This window comes from Nansenia antarctica, assembly GCF_963989245.1.
Source record: "Nansenia antarctica genome assembly, chromosome: 3".
NCBI lineage: Eukaryota > Metazoa > Chordata > Actinopteri > Argentiniformes > Microstomatidae > Nansenia > Nansenia antarctica.
The window spans coordinates 77,615,997-77,637,329 of NC_137688.1; positions in this window are offsets into that span (position 1 = coordinate 77,615,997).

The window sequence follows — 21,333 nt, forward strand, 5'->3', positions numbered from 1 at the left end:
GAGTCGTACAAACACAGGCTAACTGCAAAAGGAATTGACTAGGCATAACTGGGGCAGTAGTCTATCAATTGACAAGATTTATTTAGAAAATGTCAGCTTTAAGATCAAAACATACAATCAACTGTGTAAACATAACTTATAATACATACGATCATAGTCAAAGGTTCTAGAAAAGTAAAGATTGGAAATACAATCTGTCTAAAAAGTCTAAAACGACTACTCACATAGGAGATTCAAAGTCAGATTCTGAGAACAGTGTATACCAGTCCGACCTTTTATCAAATGGGGAACACTCACTGGTAAGTTATCACAACAAAAACATTCAATTTATAAACAGTGTTTTCCACAGGAAGATCATGAGCTGACTGACCATTGGCTGAGTTTCTGTGGAACGTTATTAAAAAATACACAACAAAACACTGGAAAGAAACATCACACAACAATAATGAAAATTACATCAAAATGTAAAAGTGGATTCAAGCAATTCCTTTGGCTCACAAACACGAAGAGTGATTCATGCACAATATGTGGTCATGAATGTAACCAGCGACTGTCATCGTAACTTCAAACACCAAGGGTACCAAGAACAAGAGATGTTTTAGTATCACTGCGGAGTTGAGTGATGACCGACCTCCGATAGATCCAATCCCACCAGGTGTAGGTGTACTGGGTGGAAAGGGTGGAGGCACTAGACAGAGTCTTTGCAGTTCTCTTGCCCAGGTTTACCTCCACTTCAGCTTGGTGCAGGTGGTAGTTTGTCTCCTGGTCGTGTTTCTCCACCGCTGCCATAGTGTCCAACAGACCCCTCAGGCTCGCCTCGTAGAAGGTATCCGGAGGCCTCAGTATCCAGGGGCATTCGCCCCAGAATGTTCAATTTGTCCCATCGTAAAGTCCTCACTTTCACTTCAAGACAGAAGGTGTAGTTGGCAAGACAGGTCAGAGGTCAGACCCCCCCATAGGAAAAGGAAGTCGTTTCACTGATAACACACCACTGGGTGTGAGGGTGGGAGCATGGGTGACCTGTTTTACAACAAATCTGTGTAGTGCAGTTTGGTCCTGGTTCTAAACCAGGGGGCCATGAGACTACATTCAAAGAAGCGAGTGTGTGTGTGATTATATCTTTGAGTACACTTTAAGTAGTCTTTCATTTGTCTGAATTTTTTCTCCCATCTAAGTACACAGGCCCTCTCAGTGAGACAACGTTTGCTTTAAGACGAGCATAGACATCGACATCCGTCTCCGCGCCCACTAGATCCATAATGGACCCGTCAGTGAAACAATCACTGGCTTTGACCATCAACTCTGCAGGGATGGTGGCCACAAGCGTTTGCCACACACGCCCTCGTTCACAGTTGGAAGCTTTGACCTGAATCATCAAACGTTGCCAATATGGCTCGAATGAACCGTTCTTGGGAAATTCGCCAACTACAAGCATCTCCATCTCCAGCCCCTGTCGCGTCAGTCAGCTGTTCTTTAGCGACTTTAGCGCTGCCTGACTTAAGGTTTCCTTTTCTTTTCCTTGATCTAGTCGACAGTCTAGGTTTAAGCACTTGGGGCACCGTGGGAACTGGAACTATAGGTTGGGGGGGCACCGTGGGAACTGGAACTATAGGTTGGGGCAGCGCTGGTTCTGCGGCTATTGGGACTGGGGCCATAGGTTGGGCAGCACCACCATCAGGAATAACAGCTGGAGTGTTAATAAACATCACATTCTCATTACTATCACTGTCATTACGTCCACGTTGAGCTATAGGGGAGCATGCCTGGTCACAGCCATCTTCTAATGATGAAGCGTGCCGAGTGTTCACCTCTAATTCACGTTCGAGTTCTCGAATTCTATCGGTATAGCTCTCGCTCTGTCTGGACCAGTCCTGTTTCTCCAGAACATGCGCGTCTATCTGTGCGCGGAGGTTTGTCATCTCCAGCGCTCTCTCTCCGTCTATAGCGTGACGTCGTTTCAAACTAGCTGAATTATCGGTTAGTGTTCGATTGTTATTTTGCCACAAAAGACAAGCGATCGCCGAGAAGAACTTCTTTTTGTACATCAGACGGCTTTCTAAGTGAACTCCTGTTTCTGAGTACCAGGCGTATATGGATTCATTAGACCACTTTAAGTCTAAACCCTTCTCGGTGAGACGCACGAGGGTGTTGTGAACCCTGGCTTTCCACGATGCAAGAAATGTCTCCTCCTCTACTACGCTCACAATGTCTTTTCCCTGACAATCCATGTCGTTGATCTGGCAGGAAGATGTATATCTGGCCCAATATAGGCCTGGTTGGATGGTGTCCTCGGTTTCCTTACCAATCTGCCCAAAAAAAAAAAAAAAACTTTTTGTCATTAGGTGAGCTTAGAATGATAAGGTTCTATCTCCGTTTAGAATGATAAGGTTCTATCTCCGTTTAGAATGATAAGGTTCTATCTCCGTTTAGAATGATAAGGTTCTATCTCCGTTTAGAATGATAAGGTTCTATCTCCGTTTAGAATGATAAGGTTCTATCTCCGTTTAGAATGATAAGGTTCTATCTATCTCCGTTCAGGGCAGTTCAGAGATATTGAGCGTCAAAGTTTTTACATTCCATTATGTTTTATGAGATGGAACCTTTGTATTTTATTAATTACTAACTCAAAAATGTCAACATTTTAAAAATAACACCACACAGGCATTAATAAACTGGAAGAGCTGTACAACACACGCTGTCTCAGGAAGGCCTCCAAGATCTCCAGAGACCCAACCCACCCTGGGTACGAACACTTTGCCCGGCTGCCCTCGAAAAGGCGGTACAGGACCATGGCCGCAAGGACAAACAGACTGAAGCACAGCTTCTACCCCAGGGCCATCCAGGCCCTGAACACAGCAAAGACCTAGGTTCTGGGCCCTGGACAGTCTGGACGGATTGATGGCAGCTGCTGGACTGAAAAAATCAGGTGTAGTGCTGAGGCACAAATATGTACATTTCAAGCCTGCAAACTGCGACACTTTAAATGAATGTACAATAACACTATGTGCAATATGACAACCCTAGTCGTCTATCTGTACAGTATAGTATAGTGGATAGTGTACATAGCCTTTATTTATGTAAACCAGCTCCTTCCCTTCTTGTGTTTTTTTTGTGTGTGTTTTTTTCTTTCCTAGCACCAGGGGAGCCACCCCTCCTAAATTTCGTTGTTTGGTACCTGTACTATAGCAATGACAGTAAAGACCATTCATTCATTCATTCATTCATAATGGATCAGATTATGTAAAAAACTCAATTTTGACAGAAATGGAGATATAACCTTATAATTCTAAAGTCACGAAATTTAGGCTACATAGTACAAGACAATGCAACGAAATGATTGTGCGTCTAACCAGAAGTGCAACAAATAAACAAATAGCAAATATATTGCAGTGTAGCAGTAGAGGGTAATTGTAATATACTTACACCAGAAGAGACGACAATAACACTGTTAGCTTGACACCAACATTCCCATGAAAGAGCGTCGGGTACATCAACTGAAGTCCAACTTAGTCTTCGAGAGGGAATGTACAATAGTTAGTGGTTATAAAAAAGCAAATACGATCTGTCTAAAAAGACTATATCGCTGACCACACGACTCGATGTAGCCCAGGCCAATGTGTGCTCACGTAGGAGATGGGTTCGACTGACTGCTCGAAGTCAGATTCTGAGAACAATTTATACCAATACCACACTCGGTAAGGTTTCAAGCATGAATATCAAAAGAGCTTTTAATGGGGAACACTCACTGGCAAGTTATCACAACAAAAGCATTCCATTCGTAAACAGTGGTTTCCACAAGTAGCCTGACAGCCGCTTGGGTCTGAAATCATTTGCATTTCGCGTTTGAGTGGAACTTTATTAAAAATACCCAAAACGAAATACTGGAACGAAATATCACACAATAATGAAACATGTATCGAAATATGACTCATAAAACACAGGCTACATTAAAATAAGATCAAACATGACTGATACACTGTGGTATTCTGTAGTAAGAAAGTATTTAGTAAAAGAATGAGACCGGGATACACGCAGCTGCTGTTCAATTCGCCATTTATTCAACTCCCGTTCTTCACCTCCGGAAGTGCATACATCACTTCCGTCACTGCATACATCACTTGCATACTAGCGCCCACTGGCGGTATAAACAGGACACAACATTTCCCCCTTTCTTAAAGGGATTACAGTCCTCAACGAATGCAATATTCTGTAGACTGGTGTCAGTACAATTGAAATAAAATGAAAACGAAGGAAATGAAAATGAATGAATCAGCATAATGAATAACAACAATAAACAGTTTATGACAGTGAAACATGAAATGAACATTCACTTTTGTCATTGCATTGTAGGACCTTTTTGTACTAAGTTAGAACCGTGTTCTATCCTACCCTTTTAGTACGTTCTCTACGGCACAAAGTCTACCAGCCACCTAGGTGGGTTTCTGACTCAGGTTCCTTCTTGGACCTGGTTCATTAAACACATTCTCTGTCTCGGGCACCGTGAACTCCTCTAGCTCAATCTCCTTTTCACCACTGGTGCCAGACAGAGCATCCTTGGGGAAGCGTGTAAGCTTGGATGCATTCCATTTTCGACCATCACTGAGCAGGTATGTATTCTGTCCTGCTTTACTAACTACTGTCAGCGGTTCTGTGAATCTTGATGATCCCTTGTTTACATGCTCCGGTCTGCGGACACGTACGGTGTCATTCACTTGGAACATGGGCACTTTCGCTCCCCTCATTCTGTCTGTGTACTCCTTACTCTCCTGTTGCTTGCGTCTCACTGTCTCCTGCACTTTCTCATGTGACTTAATTTGTTGTGAGACAGGGAGGACATTTAGTTTTGTACGCATCTTTCTGTTCCTCAGCAACTCAAAGGGAGTAGCTCCTGTAGTAGCATGCGGCGTAGCACGATAGTTCAGTAAGAACTCTGTTACTGCATGTTTCCATGGCTTGTGCATTCTCTCAGCCGTCTGAATACACTCTTTGAGAACTCGATTAAATCTCTCAATAGCCCCGTTGGCTCTTGGATAATAAACACTGGAACGCAGGTGCTTTATCTCTCTCTCTCCCAGAAAGCTTGCAAAAGCATGGGAGGTAAACTGACATCCGTTGTCAGAGACCAGGAAGGAAGGGTTACCTTCACGACTAAACACTGTAGTCAAGAAGCTAATAACCGCCTCTGTAGTTACAGTAGAGACAAACGCCACCTCTGGCCACTTACTGTAATAGTCTGTGAGTGTAATAGCATAACGGCAGTCCCATGTCGCACAGTCAAAGGGACCAACAATGTCAATGGCCACCTTCTCCCATGGTCCACCTGGCAGTTCCACTGGGGTAAGTGGTGCAGGCGCAGTTTTGGCTGTTTTGTCATTGTATTGACAAGGTACACATGAGCCTATGGTTCTCTCTGTATTGTCTGGGTGAATCTGGCTCATTACAGCCCCCAATCCATAGTTAGAAGCATCGGTAGTGACATAAGTAGGTAACTCAGGATCATATAATGCTAAGGTAGGACTCTCAGTAATCAGTCTCTTAACCTCAGTAAAACTGGACTCTGCATCCGCTGTCCATTCAAACTTAGTGTCAGTAGATTCCCTGAGTGTTGCACGTAGCGGTTCCACCACAGTAGAGAAGTCAGGTATGAATTTACTATACCACGATGCGAGTCCTAGGAAGGACCGCAGGGAGGATGTGTCGTGCGGGGCAGGCGCGTTCGCCACAGCACTGACCCCGTCTTGGTCAGGATGAAGACCATCTTTGGACACAGTGTGGCCCAGGAAGCGCAGAGCTTTCTGGTTGAACTTACACTTGTGCATGTTCAGTTTAAGTCCCACTTCATTTAGAGCATGTAGCACTCTCCGTAGGCTGACATCGTGATCCTGCTGTGTGATGCCGTAGCAAATCACATCATCCAGGTAGGCCTGTACGCCTGGCAGGCCTGTCAGTACAGTCGACATCATTTTCTGAAAAGCTGAAGGAGCAGAAGCGAGGCCAAATGGCACTCGGCAGAAACGAAAGAGACCCTCATGCGTGATAAACGCAGTTAAATCACGGCTATCTGGATGCAATGGCAACTGGTGATAAGCAGAGGCTAAGTCTATAGTAGAAAAGACTGTGGCTCCACGGAGCTCAGCGAACAGTTCATCCATGTGCGGTAAGGGATGACAGTCACTGATGATTGCCTTATTAGGTTCTCTGAGGTCAACACACAGGCGAGGCTTTCCTCCCCCCTTTCTCTGGGTCACAACTATAGGGGAAACCCATGGAGATGCGTCTATACGTTCTATAACGCCTTTTTCTTGTAGATCTGCGAGCTCATCGGTCACAGCCTGCCTCACTGAGAACGGAAGCCTCCTCAGTTTCTGCTGTACTGGCACAGCATCTGGTTTAACCTGTATTTTGTGCATAAAACCTTTTGCACACCCTAACTCCTGTACTAGAACCTCTGGTTCGGTCTGTGGAGTGGTACTCTGTACAGTAGGTGCTCGGAGCACAGTAGGAGAGCTAGCAGGGCTAACAGTAATAATTTTGTTACCCTCAATGCACATCTGCAATGCTACAAATAAATCTAGTCCCAGCAATGCATTTCCTGATTCAACCACTATCAATGAACCTGTAACTGAATGTCCATTATGAACAACTGTAGCATGCATGCAACCTTTAACAGGAATTTTCTCTCTGGAGTAAGTAATCAGATTCACTGTAGGCTCAGCAAGGACACATGTATGGAAAAGTGTCTGGTAAGTACTCTCTGGAATAATAGAAACAGATGAGCCTGTATCCACTATCAGCTCAACATCATGGGAATGATAATTTGCATCAACTCGTACAGTACACATAATTTTATCATTCACGACGGCCCCCTGCATGTAAAGCACAGTAACGTCATTCACCATTACCTCACGCACCTCTTTTTGAGCCGATCTACACACCTTGGAAAAATGTCCAACTTTTCCACATGTATTGCAAGTCACCTTAACCGCTGGGCATGTAGGCTTGTTAGCTAAGTGTCCTGTGGATCCGCATCGGAAGCAGGCGCGCTGATTCCCAGTTGTAGCTGGCTGGCTGTAGACCGTGGCATGTGCAGTCGTCGTCGGATCTTTCTTCTTGCCCTTGTCGAACCTCCTCCTCGTCGGCTGTTTCTCGATGGCTCTCACCGAAGCTGTAGCTCCAGAGAGAACGTTGGAGTTCCGTAGTCCAGCCTCGATTTGTAAGGCCATTGAAGTAGCTTTGTCCAGAGACAAGTCCGATTCAAGCAAAAGTCTGTCTCGTATGCGTGTATTAGCAACACGCTCAATCAGTTGATCACGAATCATTTGTTCCTCCATGGCGCCAAATTCACAAGCTGCAGCTAGCTCGCGTAATGAAGCAAGGAACTGATTAACCGTCTCGTCAGGACCCTGAGCTCTCTGTCGAAATTTGTGACGTTCAGCAATCACATTCACCTTAGGAACAAAGTACTTTTTCAGTCCATCCACGGCAGAAGTGTAGGTAACACCCGTATCCTTTAGAGTGTAGAACAGTCTTTGTCCTTCGGTCCCAAGTGCATGAAGAAGAATCGCGCGCTTTCTTTCCTCCGGCCATTTTTCTCCGGTAGCATCAATTACTAGCATGTAATTTTCAAACATTCTCAACCAAGTAGGAAAAGAAATAGCAGGTTCGCCTGGCACAGGCATGAACGGTGTAGGTAAGGGTACGGAAATAGCCATCCTCGTCGCCAAAAATGTGGTATTCTGTAGTAAGAAAGTATTTAGTAAAAGAATGAGACCGGGATACACGCAGCTGCTGTTCAATTCGCCATTTATTCAACTCCCGTTCTTCACCTCCGGAAGTGCATACATCACTTCCGTCACTGCATACATCACTTGCATACTAGCGCCCACTGGCGGTATAAACAGGACACAACATACACCCAACCAGGGGCGGATTTAGGATCGTAGGAGATCCGGGGCTTAGCCCAGAGGGAGAATATAATGTGCGCGCAGAGCGCGCCGGAAAATTTTGCCTTCAACCTTCAACTTACCACCACCTTAAAGCGGACAAAAGGCACTGGAGAACACATATACATTCACACCCTTTAATTAAGCAAACTAATTGTGGTGGTTCTGGGCACAGAGGGAGGTCAGCACACGTAGCTCCCCCTGCCAGTCACCATCATTTATATTTGTATAGAATTACATAATTGATGGGCTGAGGCTAGTTATGTTACAGTATGTATATCAGGGCAGACTCTGTGCTCACCACTTATATTGTATTTAGAGTCTTGTCCTGTGTTATATGACGATATATTACATGTATTGTTGGCCTGTGTATAGTACTGTGAAATCAAATCCCCCGTGGGACATTAAACAAACTTAGTTAGTTAGCGTTACATTTAAGGATAGATTTGAGTCATGTTCTGTATACATACATACTACCATAAGGGCATACTTAATGTGGTTACTCCATGTTTACTAGCTGTAACATTAACGTTACATCATTCTTTTTCACTTGTTACTCAGTCAACCAGAGTGCAGATATCAAAGACTATCAGCCTGTTATTCACTTTATTTGTATAAAGTGAATAACCACTTCATTCCATCTGTTTTTCAAATAAAGTCCATTCCATTCCATAAGTATTATCCTTTGTTTGATTTCTTACCATGTACCGTAACAGTACCTTGCTATGTTTCATTTTCATTATAACATAACGTTATGTTATGATAGCCAGCTAGCATTAGCAAACCGGAAAAGTAGTGTCAGTGAGTCAGTCACCTTTCTAATAAGATTCACAAACCTGAAACATCATCTATGTCATCACTGCTGGTGATGTCATTGTTGTCAGCTGCTGATACGGCTGCTGCAACAGTTCTTGGCGCTTGTTTTGTTGAAAACAACTTTCGGATATCCATCCTTACACTTTTGCAAGTCAGGCACTGATTGAGATCACTTCTTCTTCAGGGCAGGGTAGGCTACGCAGTATGCAGGCTAATGTCGCGCAGCTGCTGCCTCTCTGTTGGACTCCGGTACTGCACGTTACTCACGAGAGTTTTTTTTTTTTTTTTTTTTTTTTTTTTTAAGTAAAACATTCGGGGCTTTTCAGAAAACATCCGGGGCTTGAGCCCCAGTAGCCACCCCCTAGCGCCGCCCCTGCACCCAACTATGAAACATTCAAACGTAATAGTACGCCAGACCCTGTCCCAAGATACACAGACCCCCGCCCGATCACCATTTTGTTTGGTTTTATTATTTACTTTAATTCTTTCTTTTTTTCCACTGCAATCATTGTAGGCCTACAGAAATATGTCGCCTACAGAGATAGTGCTGGGGATGGGGGTGGGGGAGTCCTACGTGCCATTAGGGTACAAGTGAATCAGGCAGTAGTGAAAGAAAATACACTGATCGAGGTCGTTAGTGAAATCCATGTAGGCTATGTGCATCCCTTCCCCCCACTTTTCAATGTGTCAACGCTGGATGTGGCTCAGTTTGTCATAAAATACAACTGTGAACATTTCAAACCTGCTAACTGCGACACTTTAATGAATGTGCAAAAATACTATGTGCAATATGACTACCCTTGTATATTGTGTACATAAGGTTCAGATATAGGAAAAGTTAGGATATTTATAGCATAGCATAGAGTACAGCACAGTGTTTTATTGTATAGTATAGTAGTATAGTATAGTAGATAGTGTACATAGCCTTTATTTATGTAAACCAGCTCTTTTCCCTTTTTTATTTTACCCTTGGCCCTCTTGTTTTTAGTCTTTTTTCCAAGCACCAGGGGAGCCCCCCCCTCCTACATTTCGTTGTATGGTACCTGTACTGCATTAATGACAATAAAGACCATTCATTCATAACTCCATCTGGACACCAGGGGGCGGCAGAGAACTCCTGATGGACTTATCGCTCAGGTGCGTCTCCAAGTGGCCTTTCAACCGCATTCCCTCATCTGGTCTCCTCTCCGCTCTACACTACACAATCTGGTCTCCTCTCCGCTCTACACTACACAATCTGGTCTCCTCTCCGCTCTACACTACACAATCTGACACAGCTACACTTTCATATTAGCCCACTATTGATGATGATGATGATGATGATGATGATGATGATTTAAAAAAATGGCATCGTGCATTCACTGAATATACAGAGCCCTGCATAAGTAAGAACGTTTTTCTTCTTTTGGCTCTATACTCCAAACGTTTGGATTTCAAATGACAACAATCACTATAAAGATGGTCAAGTAGAGTTCTCTTATTTAATGGTGTTTGTGTACATTGGTTTCACCATTTAGAAATTACATATTCTTTTTTACACTTAGTCTTTCAGGGCACCAACAATAATGGGATTCATATAATGTCTAAATTAAGCACTCATGTTAAATAATTGGTCGAAAATCCTTTGCATGCAATACCTCCCCTGAAGTCTGCCACCCATTCCCCCACCAGACCTGTATGCAGCCATCTTCACTTGTTGTTTGTGGTCTTTTTAAAATCTTATTATCAAGGAATTGAAATGCATGTTCAATTGGATTAAAATGTAAGCTTGACTTGGCCACTGAAGAACATTCCCTCAATCCCATCTCACAAAACATAATGGAATGTAAACACTTTGACGCTCAATAATATCTCTGAACGGAGATAGAACCTTATAATTCTAATCTCACGAAATGCTGATGGCTCATTACTGGGGCCATGCAGCGCAAAGTGCCCTATCTGAATGATGATACTGGTTTGAAATGAAGTCGTTGGTTACTTTCGTGACCACTTATTGTGTTTACACTTGAATAATACGTGTGCCAAAGGAATTGCCTGAATCAACTGAAACCACTTGACAAGTGTTTGGGTATACTGTGTCACTAGTTGACATCCTGCCTACGATCAAATCGACCCATTCTGAAACTTTGTGTTAGTGTTTGTTTGTGTGCTGCTTGTCCTAACAGATGGACGAATCCACTCAATTGTTCCTGGATGGTTAACCTGACTACTTTCTGTTATCACAAACCAACACAGTGTCCAAAAGCATGGTATGTATGTCTATAAGATTTGTTTCAACTCAGAACCATTATGAGATGATATAAGAGATAATAATACTGCTTTTATGTATGTGTGTGTGTGTGTGTGTGTGTGTGTGTGATTGATTGGTTTCTGTGACCTCACATGGCCTCCCACATGCTCTCAGGCAGGAGTTAGACATGAACCAAGACATTGAGATAAGAGATGAGCTGCTGATCTCACCGTCACCCAGACCAGCTCAGGCCTGCGACAGCCACAGCCAGGGAGGTGAGGAATAAAGGTTTGATTGTATGTACTGTATATGTGAGTGCCTTTGAATGATCTTGTTGTCGTGCTGGGCTGAAAAGATTCAAGTCTACCTTGCCTGCCCTGTCTGCCTGCCTGCCAGCCCTACCTGCCCTGTCTACTAGTTCATCTGCCTACCTGCTCTGCCTCCCCTCCCTGCCCTGCCTACCAGCCTACCCTACCTGCTCTGCCTACCGGCCTACCCTACCTGCCATTCCACCCTGCTTCCCCGTGCCCTACCTATCCCTCATTAAATACCCATTAACTTTACTCACGTGTCCTGAATGTAACACATGTTGTCAACACATAATCAGTGTGTTTGAGTTGAAAAGCCAAATTGACTAAGGCAGGCAAGGCCAAGAAAGGACAGGCAGGGGGGGGGGGGCAGTCTCAAGTTGAACATTGTAATAGACTGACAGAACAGTGACAACATGGCTGCTACTGTTTATAAAATCCTCAATAGTCTTATGAATCCTCTTTAATAATCTTATCCACCTCATTTTTCTGGTTTTCTGCTCGAAATGACATGCCCACAGTGAATATAGAATATCTCCACAATCACAAGGGCCTTCATAATGATATTGTTATCAAATGAAAGCTAACACCTGTGGGGTGGCTGTAGAAGTGTCAGAATCAAAATATATGTTACTGTGTCAGAGCAAATAGAGCTAGAACATTATAAAACATCTCAAATTCAGTCTCCGCCTAAAAAAACAACAGCTTTTACAGTGAATATCACCTTGGAAACCTGATAACGAAGCCCAAATCATCTAGGAATCAGTACTCCAGGGTCTTATTAGTACTTGTGCCAAAGTCGATGCTAGTAATGTGAGCAAATGCAACTTTGTACCTGTTTTAGTACAGGTATGTTTAAGCGGACACCTATATGTTTAGGCCATTTGGAGATATGTTGGCACCATCTTTGACCTTTGACCTTTCTCATGTATCAAATTTCTATTTTTTTTCTTTTTTGGGGGGGGGGATTTTTTTGGGTTGGCCGACCAATGGTATGGAAATTCGGCGTTGAAACATGACACATTCTCCAGTTGGAGAAAACTGGATGTGACTTAGGCCGTGTTTACCGTCTCTGGAAAAAAATGGTGGCATCGTATAGCATGCAAAGTTGTGAAAAAAATGTGACGGCTCCTGGTGTTTCCGGACACCTCTCGGAAATGAGAAAGACGTCAAATTCGTCTTCTGAGTATTTCTTACATAAAACTCAGATTTTCGTTTTTTTAGCTAACATTCAACTCGAAGATGTGAAGTACCCACTCGTTATTTTTCCGAACAGTTTTACGTTCATTAAATAAGTGTAATCTATAACACAATAACTTCGTTTCTTGTTGTTTTTTGCGAACAGGGGCGGGGGCGGGCTAAACAGGGGCGGGGGCGGGCTAAAATCCCATTTCGCTTCCATTTTGGTATGATTGGCTGTTGAGCTCGACTGAGGTAGCCAATAGCTGAGCGAGGGGTGGGATAAAAACAATGTTTACATTCCTGAAGTCAGTGCAAATTTTTTCTGAGAATGGACGCCCAAACGCTTGCTGACGACACTGAGAATAATCAGCTAGAGACAGAATTGGACTTCATAAGACGATTTGATTGCAATTGCCAGCGGAGACGGAAAGATACATCTCAACCCAAAATATCTTGCAGTACAAGATTGTCTCCAGAATTCATTCGTGATACTCAGTTAGATTTTTTGTCGTTATCAAAAGAAAACCGAGACATGCTTGTAATTGGAACGCTGTTGAACACAATGAATCGTTCTGGAATGACAGAAGGTTTAAAGCGGGTCCCTAGGAAAAGGAAATTTACTAGGACCACATACGGATTTCAAGGGATCACCGTATGCCGCAACACATTCCGCTTTGTACTCGGGTGAGTTTGTGCTTTAAAACTGTTTGTTTGTTAGCCGTGTTAGCATTCGCTAGCTAGCATTCCGTTAGCTAGCATCGTTCTATTGTTCCCGATTGGGTTGGGCTAGCCGCATTAGCTTTCTGTACGTATGCTGTTCTGCTGTGTTGATACATCTAGCTAACTAACTGTTTGATTTTTTTCTGTTTAGGATCAGCAACACGCTCCTCAATTCCATTTGCCAATCCTACAAGGAAAATGGGCTAGTACCACGCGTGAGGAAGAAGTGTCCACGAACAAACAAAAACTTTCTCCAGAAAAAGGACTGCAATAGGGTCAAAAAGTTCATCCGAAACTACGCAGAAGATCACGCCATTGTTCTACCGGGCCGTCATCCTGGGCACCGAAACTACAGTGCAAAGCTACTCCCATCTAATGTCTGCAAAGCCACAGTCTACCGTCTCTACAGTGATGCTCTGCAAAAACGTGGTATGTAAACATTGTGTTAAACTCGTGTTCAGTAGAATTGTAATGTGATCTATTATCTTTCTTTAAAGAACCTTTCAGCTCTAAAAGAGGAGATCAGGGAAGTCTTGCTTACCAGACTGTAGCTGTAATACTGTAATACCAAGGTGTAGACAGACACACAGAGACACACAGGGATGTAGACAGTAACACACACACACACACACACACACAGACACACACAGGGATGTAGACAGTAACACACACACACACACACACACACACAGACACACACAGGGATGTAGACAGTAACACACACACAGACACACAGACTCACAGACACACAGCTCTGTGTCCCCGTCCCACGCAACAAAGCCCCACAGAGTCCTCCTGTCTCAATCTCCCTGCAGTGTCCAAATCTAGTCGAAATGGGAGAGAGAGAGAGAGAGAGAGAGAGAGAGAGAGAGAGAGAGAGAGAGGGATAGAGAGGGAGAGAGATAGGGATAGAGAGAGGGGATAGAGAATATACACACATGCAGAGACACACACACACACAGACACTGTGATTTATATCTTCTGCTGTCTAGCATCCATAGGGAGGGGCACTAGTCTGGACATACACACATGCAGAGACATACTACACACAGACACACACACACACACACACACAGACACATGTGTGTGTAAGGCCACTAGAAGTCATGTTTAGTGTGTGTAAGGCTACTAGAAGTCATGTTTAGTGTGTGTAAGGCTACTACTGTATGTTGTGTGGGTAAATATGTACAGCTGTCATACTCATAACATAATTTCTTTCTTTGCAGAGCAACGTGTTGTTAGTTTGAACAGCTTCCGAAGGCTGTGGAAGACCTTGGTCCCTCACATAACAAGCACCAAACCCCGGACAGATCTGTGACTTGACGTGGACAGACAGAAGTATCTCTTTGACAAGATCAGAGAATTCTGTTCTGATGAGGCAAAAGACACCACATGCCCGACCGTGCCCACCAGACTCCACAGCGCCTCAGAACAAGGCACCTCAGAACAAGACTGTCCGTTTGTAGTGGCAGGAGAAACACGCTGGAGGAATGCAGGAATTGCACACTACCTGACTACTTGAGAAATTAAGATTCATTACAGGCTGTAAACCCCTTATACATCACTGTGTGCTATACTCCCTGGTTAACTGGTCATCTCTCTCTATCCGCCGAACCCTTCACTGGTATACTTTCATTTACAAATCCATCTTTGGTCTGCTCCCCTCCTACCTTTCTAACCACTTGTCACGCAAGCAATCTGTCTACGGCCTTCGCACACAGGACATCATCACATACTCCATCCCCTTGGTCCGGACCATGAAAGGCAAAAGGGCGTTCTCATTTGCAGCCCCTTCCTCTTGGAATTCATTACAGCAGAGTCTGAAACTGTCTCAGCTGATCCCTCTCTCCAGTTTCAAGCTCTTCAAACTGAGAGGCATACAGTGCGAGTCCATGATCTGTTCTTGCTATTAAGTTGACCCTCCCTTTTGCCCATTACTGACCCCTCCCTGTCCCTAGATCTTTAACTGCCTAGTTTTAGGTTTTTGTAGTTTTAGCTTAGTTTTAGATTATCTTAGACTGTTTTAGACTAGTTTTTGTTTTAGACTGTGTAGTTTTAGTTTAGTTTTAGCTCAATGTGTTTCTTACCTGTATAAATAAAGGTAAAAATATAAAAATAAAAATACCTGAACACTTTCATTTTCATATTGTTGAACTTTGCACAGCATGTTACTGTTTACACTTTATTACTTGCATGTGACACTTTATACACTTTGTTACACTTTATTACTTACTTTACTTATTTACTTGTGATTATTGTGATGGTATTGTTGTGATTATGTGATTATGTTGCTGCAAAGCAAATGTTGAAGAACCACAGCCAAATATTTGTATTATTGTGTACTGTAAAATAAATTCTGATTCTGATTCAAGACTTTTTTGTTTCATTAAAAGAATAATAGTTACAACCATAAAGCCTCCATAATGATAAGCTGGCTAAGTAGCTTAGGTAATACCTTGCTAGGTAATAATGTTAGCTATCTGACCCAGTGACTTACCACTGACAGATAGTGACAGCTGACAGCTAGAGGGGGAGTGGTTGGGGGTGGGGTTAACCAGACATTGTTACCGCCCATTACCTGGCTGTGAAGGTGAGGAAAAAACAACATCATTGAAAGGGATTTTCTCTGCTTAGTGATTTGAGGTGTAGCAACTTTCAAATACTCATGTCGTCTTCAATTTGTTTCCAATTTCAATGTATGATGCATCATTTGAAAGCTTACAATCTGTAGTTTAAGCACATGTAAAAAAAAGAAAAATGATTTCGCCTACAGGTAGCACTTTTCATTGGGAGGTGTCACAAATGTGATATCGATGAAGAGAATTGATCGAGGTAAACTCTTTATATCACTTCGGATGCCCATCGGGGTCCGTTGGCTCCTATGAGGTTAAATAAGCATCACATGAATATAAAATACCATAATGATTTGCAGTGGCAGTGCCCTACGTAAGTAATGGGACAGTGAAGCATTTTTTCTTGTTTCAGCTCTTCACGCCAAATATTTGGATTTAAAGTTAATCAGCTTTTATTTGATGGTATTTGTGTAAATATTGGTTTCTCCATTCTGAAATTACACTTTTTATGCACAGTCCCCCTATTTAAGGATACCCAAAAGTAATGGTACATATTGTGCAATATACAATGAACAAATGTCCAAGATAAGCACTCGTGTTTAGTATTTTGGTACACGATCCTTTTCATGCAATATAACTGCCTGTAGTCTGCAATCCATTGACCCCACCTGATGCTGGGTATCTTCTCTGGTGATGCTCTGCAAGGCCTGTACTGTAACCATGGTGATGCTCTGCAAGGCCTGTACTGTAACCATGGTGATGCTCTGCCAGGCCTGTACTGTAACCATGGTGATGCTCTGCCAGGCCTGTACTGTAACCATGGTGATGCTCTGCAAGGCCTGTACTGTAACCATGGTGATGCTCTGCCAGGCCTGTTATACTGCAGCCGTCTTCAGTTGTTGTTTGTTTTGAGGTCTTATCCTTTGCCTTTGCCTAAAATCTTATCATCAGGAAATGAAATGCATGTTTAATTGGATTTAAATCTGAAGATTGACTTGGCCAGTCAAGACCTTTCCACTTTTGGCCCTGAAAAACTCCCTAGTTGCTATGGCAGCATGTTTGGCTCATGGTTGTACTCTATGATGTAGCGCCATTCAGATACCCACTTCTGTGTGAGTAACACTATATGAGATGCCATTACTGAAATCCAATTGAACAAGCATTTCAACTTAACATGGGCTTGAATGGTGTTATTGAAACTTGAATACACGTCCTGTAGTGTGCATTTAATTCAGTATCAGATCCTGTCATTTTATGCACTTTTTGTAAATGTTGCATACGGCAAAGCTTTCTAATCATATAAACTTAATTACTTAATTAATGATGAGATAAAGTGTGATCAGGGTTGCCAGATGGGATTGACAATTTCCAGCCCAACCAGACGCCCAAAACGCTAAATCCACCAAAAACCAACGTGATAAAAAGTAGCCCATTCGGCGGTAATCTGCTCATTTTGATAGTGATTATAACTAGGAGGCGCCCTCTAGTGGATGTTGTGATTATAAAGAAGGAGGAGTGGGAAGATGTAAGGACAGAGACATGGGCAGGGACAACACTATGAATATTGTACAGATTGTATATTAAAACTAATGTTGATTTCATCTTGTAAAGGCGTGCCACACGTGTGGATAATTACACACAAATTCTCATCTGTGTTCTGACAGACAGCCTTCTCCCTACGGCTAGTCCTCTCCCCGGAAAAAAGTGTTGTTCTCTAAACACATTTCATGCAATTCTACATCATTTTCAGGAACATTTCTAAGTAGCAGTTGGCCTGGTGAAAAAAACAACCACAACCTGCGACTGCATCAATATTACACATTTCACTTTTAAAGAGCAGAGGCTCTCATCTAGCAAGTGTTGAATTCTTTCAGAGTTGCTCTGGCACAGGAAGCTACCCAAACTGCTTCCGTGAGGCTGCGTACTGTAGGCTATTCAATGCAATGAATTATAATAAAACTATTGGACCTAATGGGCCATAGAACCAAGAGGGATTTTCCAAAATGATGCGCACAATGACCTAACTTTATGTAGTTAAACTTTAACAGTTAGGCTATTCTCCTCAACTACATTTGGTTCTCTGACCTTAATGTGCACGTAGCAAAGAGTCGTACAAACACAGGCTAACTGCAAAAGGAATTGACTAGGCATAACTGGGGCAGTAGTCTATCAATTGACAAGATTTATTTAGAAAATGTCAGCTTTAAGATCAAAACATACAATCAACTGTGTAAACATAACTTATAATACATACGATCATAGTCAAAGGTTCTAGAAAAGTAAAGATTGGAAATACAATCTGTCTAAAAAGTCTAAAACGACTACTCACATAGGAGATTCAAAGTCAGATTCTGAGAACAGTGTATACCAGTCCGACCTTTTATCAAATGGGAACACTCACTGGTAAGTTATCACAACAAAAACATTCAATTTATAAACAGTGTTTTCCACAGGAACATCATGAGCTGACTGACCATTGGCTGAGTTCCTGTGGAACGTTATTAAAAAATACACAACAAAACACTGGAAAGAAACATCACACAACAATAATGAAAATTACATCAAAATGTAAAAGTGGATTCAGGTGATCGTTCAAGCAATTCCTTTGGCTCACAAACACGAAGAGTGATTCATGCACAATATGTGGTCATGAATGTAACCAGCGACTGTCATCGTAACTTCAAACACCAAGGGTACCAAGAACAAGAGAGGTTTTAGTATCACTGCGGAGTTGAGTGATGACCGACCTCCGATAGATCCAATCCCACCAGGTGTAGGCGTACTGGGTGGAAAGGGTGGAGGCACTAGACAGAGTCTTTGCAGTTCTCTTGTCCAGGTTTACCTCCACTTCAGCTTTGTGCAGGTGGTAGTTTGTCTCCTGGTCGTGTTTCTCCACCGCTGCCATAGTGTCCAACAGACCCCTCAGGCTCGCCTCGTAGAAGGTATCCGGAGGCCTCAGTATCCAGGGGCATTCGCCCCAGAATGTTCAATTTGTCCCATCGTAAAGTCCTCACTTTCACTTCAAGACAGAAGGTGTAGTTGGCAGGACAGGTCAGAGGTCAGACCCCCCATAGGAAAAGGAAGTCGTTTCACTGATAACACACCACTGGGTGTGAGGGTGGGAGCATGGGTAACCTGTTTTACAACAAATCTGTGTAGTGCAATTTGGTCCTGGTTCTAAACCAGGGGGCCATGAGACTACATTCAAAGAAGCGAGTGTGTGTGATTGTACCTTTGAGTACACTTAAGTAGTCTTTCATTTGTCTGAATTGTTTCTCCCATCTAAGTACACAGGCCCTCTCAGTGAGACAACGTTGGCTTTCAGACGAGCATAGACATCGACATCCGTCTCTGCGCCCACTAGATCTATAATGGACCCGTCAGCGAAACAATCACTGGCTTTGACCATCAACTCTGCAGGGATGGTGGCCACAAGCGTTTGCCACACGTGCCCTCGTTCACAGTTGGAAGCTTTGACCTGAATCATCAAACGTTGCCAATATGGCTCGAATGAACCGTTCTTGGGAAATTCGCCAACTACATTTTTAAGATCAGCATCTCCATCTCCAGCCCCTGTCGCGTCAGTCAGCTGTTCTTTAGCGACTTTAACGCTGCTGCCTGACTTAACATTTCCTTTTCTTTTCCTTGATCTAGTCGACAGTCTAGGTTTAAGCACTTGGGGCACCGTGGGAACTGGAACTATAGGTTGGGGGGGCACCGTGGGAACTGGAACTATAGGTCGGGGCAGCGCTGGTTCTGCGGCTATTGGGACTGGGGCCATAGGTTGGGCTATTGGGACTGGGGCCATAGGTTGGGCTATTGGGACTGGGGCCATAGGTTGGGCTATTGGGACTGGGGCCATAGGTTGGGCTATTGGGACTGGGGCCATAGGTTGCTGTGCAGCACCGCCATCAGGAATAACAGCTGGAGTGTTAATAAACATCACATTCTCATGACTATCACTGTCATTACGTCCACGTGGAGCTATAGGGGAGCATGCCTTGTCACAGCCATCTTCTAATGATGAAGTGTGGCGAGTGTTCACCTCTAATTCACGTTGGAGTTTTCGAATTCTATCGACAACACCGAACAAACCTATTTGTCTGGACCAGTCCTGTTTCTCCAGAATATGCGCGTCTATCTGTGCGCGGAGGTTTTTCATCTCAAGCGCTCTCTCTTCGTCTATAGCGTCACGTCGTTTCAAACTAGCTGAATTATCGGTTAGTGTTCGATTGTTATTTTGCCACAAAAGATAAGCGATCGCCGAGAAGAACTTATTTTTGTACATCAGACGGCTTTCTGAGTGAACTCCTGTTTCTGAGTACCAGGCGTATATGGATTCATTAGACCACTTTAAGTCTAAACCCTTATCGGTGAGACGCACGAGGGTGTTGTGAACCCTGGCTTTCCACAATGCGAGAAATGTCTCCTCCTCTACTGCGCTCACAATGTCTTTTCCCTGACAATCCATGTCGTTGATCTGGCAAGAAGATGTATATCTGGCCCAATATAGGCCTGGTTGGATGGTGTCCTCGGTTTCCTTACCAATCTGCCCAAAAAAACAACAACACGTTTTGTCATAGGCTACTAGGGGTGCAACGGTTCTCGGTTTTTTTACGGACGGTACGGTTTGCGTTCCACGGCTCAATTCACTAGTGAACCGTGACGGTTTTCGGTTTTCGTTTTTTTTTTTTTTTTTTTTTTTTTTTTTTTAACCTTTATTTTACCAGGAAGTCACATTGAGATTAAAACCTCTTTTACAAGAGAGACCTGGCCAAGACAGGGTCAAAATAGTAGCTTAAAAAAACTGTTCAGATAACAAGACAGGACATAAGACAGTGGCAACAATACAATAGACAAACAATGGTAGGGGTATTTACAAGGTGATTAAAACATTGAGAAGTCTAACCAAAGCAGGTACAGCGAGCGGTGACCACATCCTTTAATCTACGCTTGAAGATACTTATGGAAATAAGGGCCTCTAATTTAAAAGTAGTCTGTAGGTCATTCCAAGACCAAGGGCCATAATAAGACAAGCTTGCCCTTCCAACATTGTTCATGATAAGTGGCACCTTGTATTGTAGCCATCTACGAGACCTGAGACCCGAGCCACTCGGTATAGGGATGAACTTCAGGCCCAGATAATTCGGTAAGAAGCCAGAGATGATTTTAAACACAAGAGTGTACCAGTGTTGGAGCCTTCTGACAGAAAGAGATGGCCATCCAACCAGACTATACAGTGTACAGTGATGGGTCCTGAAGGCACTATTGGTGATGTATCTTAGAACCGAATGATACAGGGGGTCTAGCTTGGATAAAGTGGACAGAGAAGCAAACCTATATACTGTATCACCATAATCCAATTGTGAAAGGAAAAGGGCGGAGACAAGACGTTTTCTGGAAGCCAAGGAAAAGCAAGATTTAAATCTATACAGGAAGCCCACTGTACGCTTAAGCTTTATGGCGAGAAGATCAATTTGGCCGCGTTCGTAAATTAGCTCTGAGAGCGCCGGAGCGTCCACGTGAATGCCTCGAACGCGGCCTTTGGTCAGAGGTCGAGT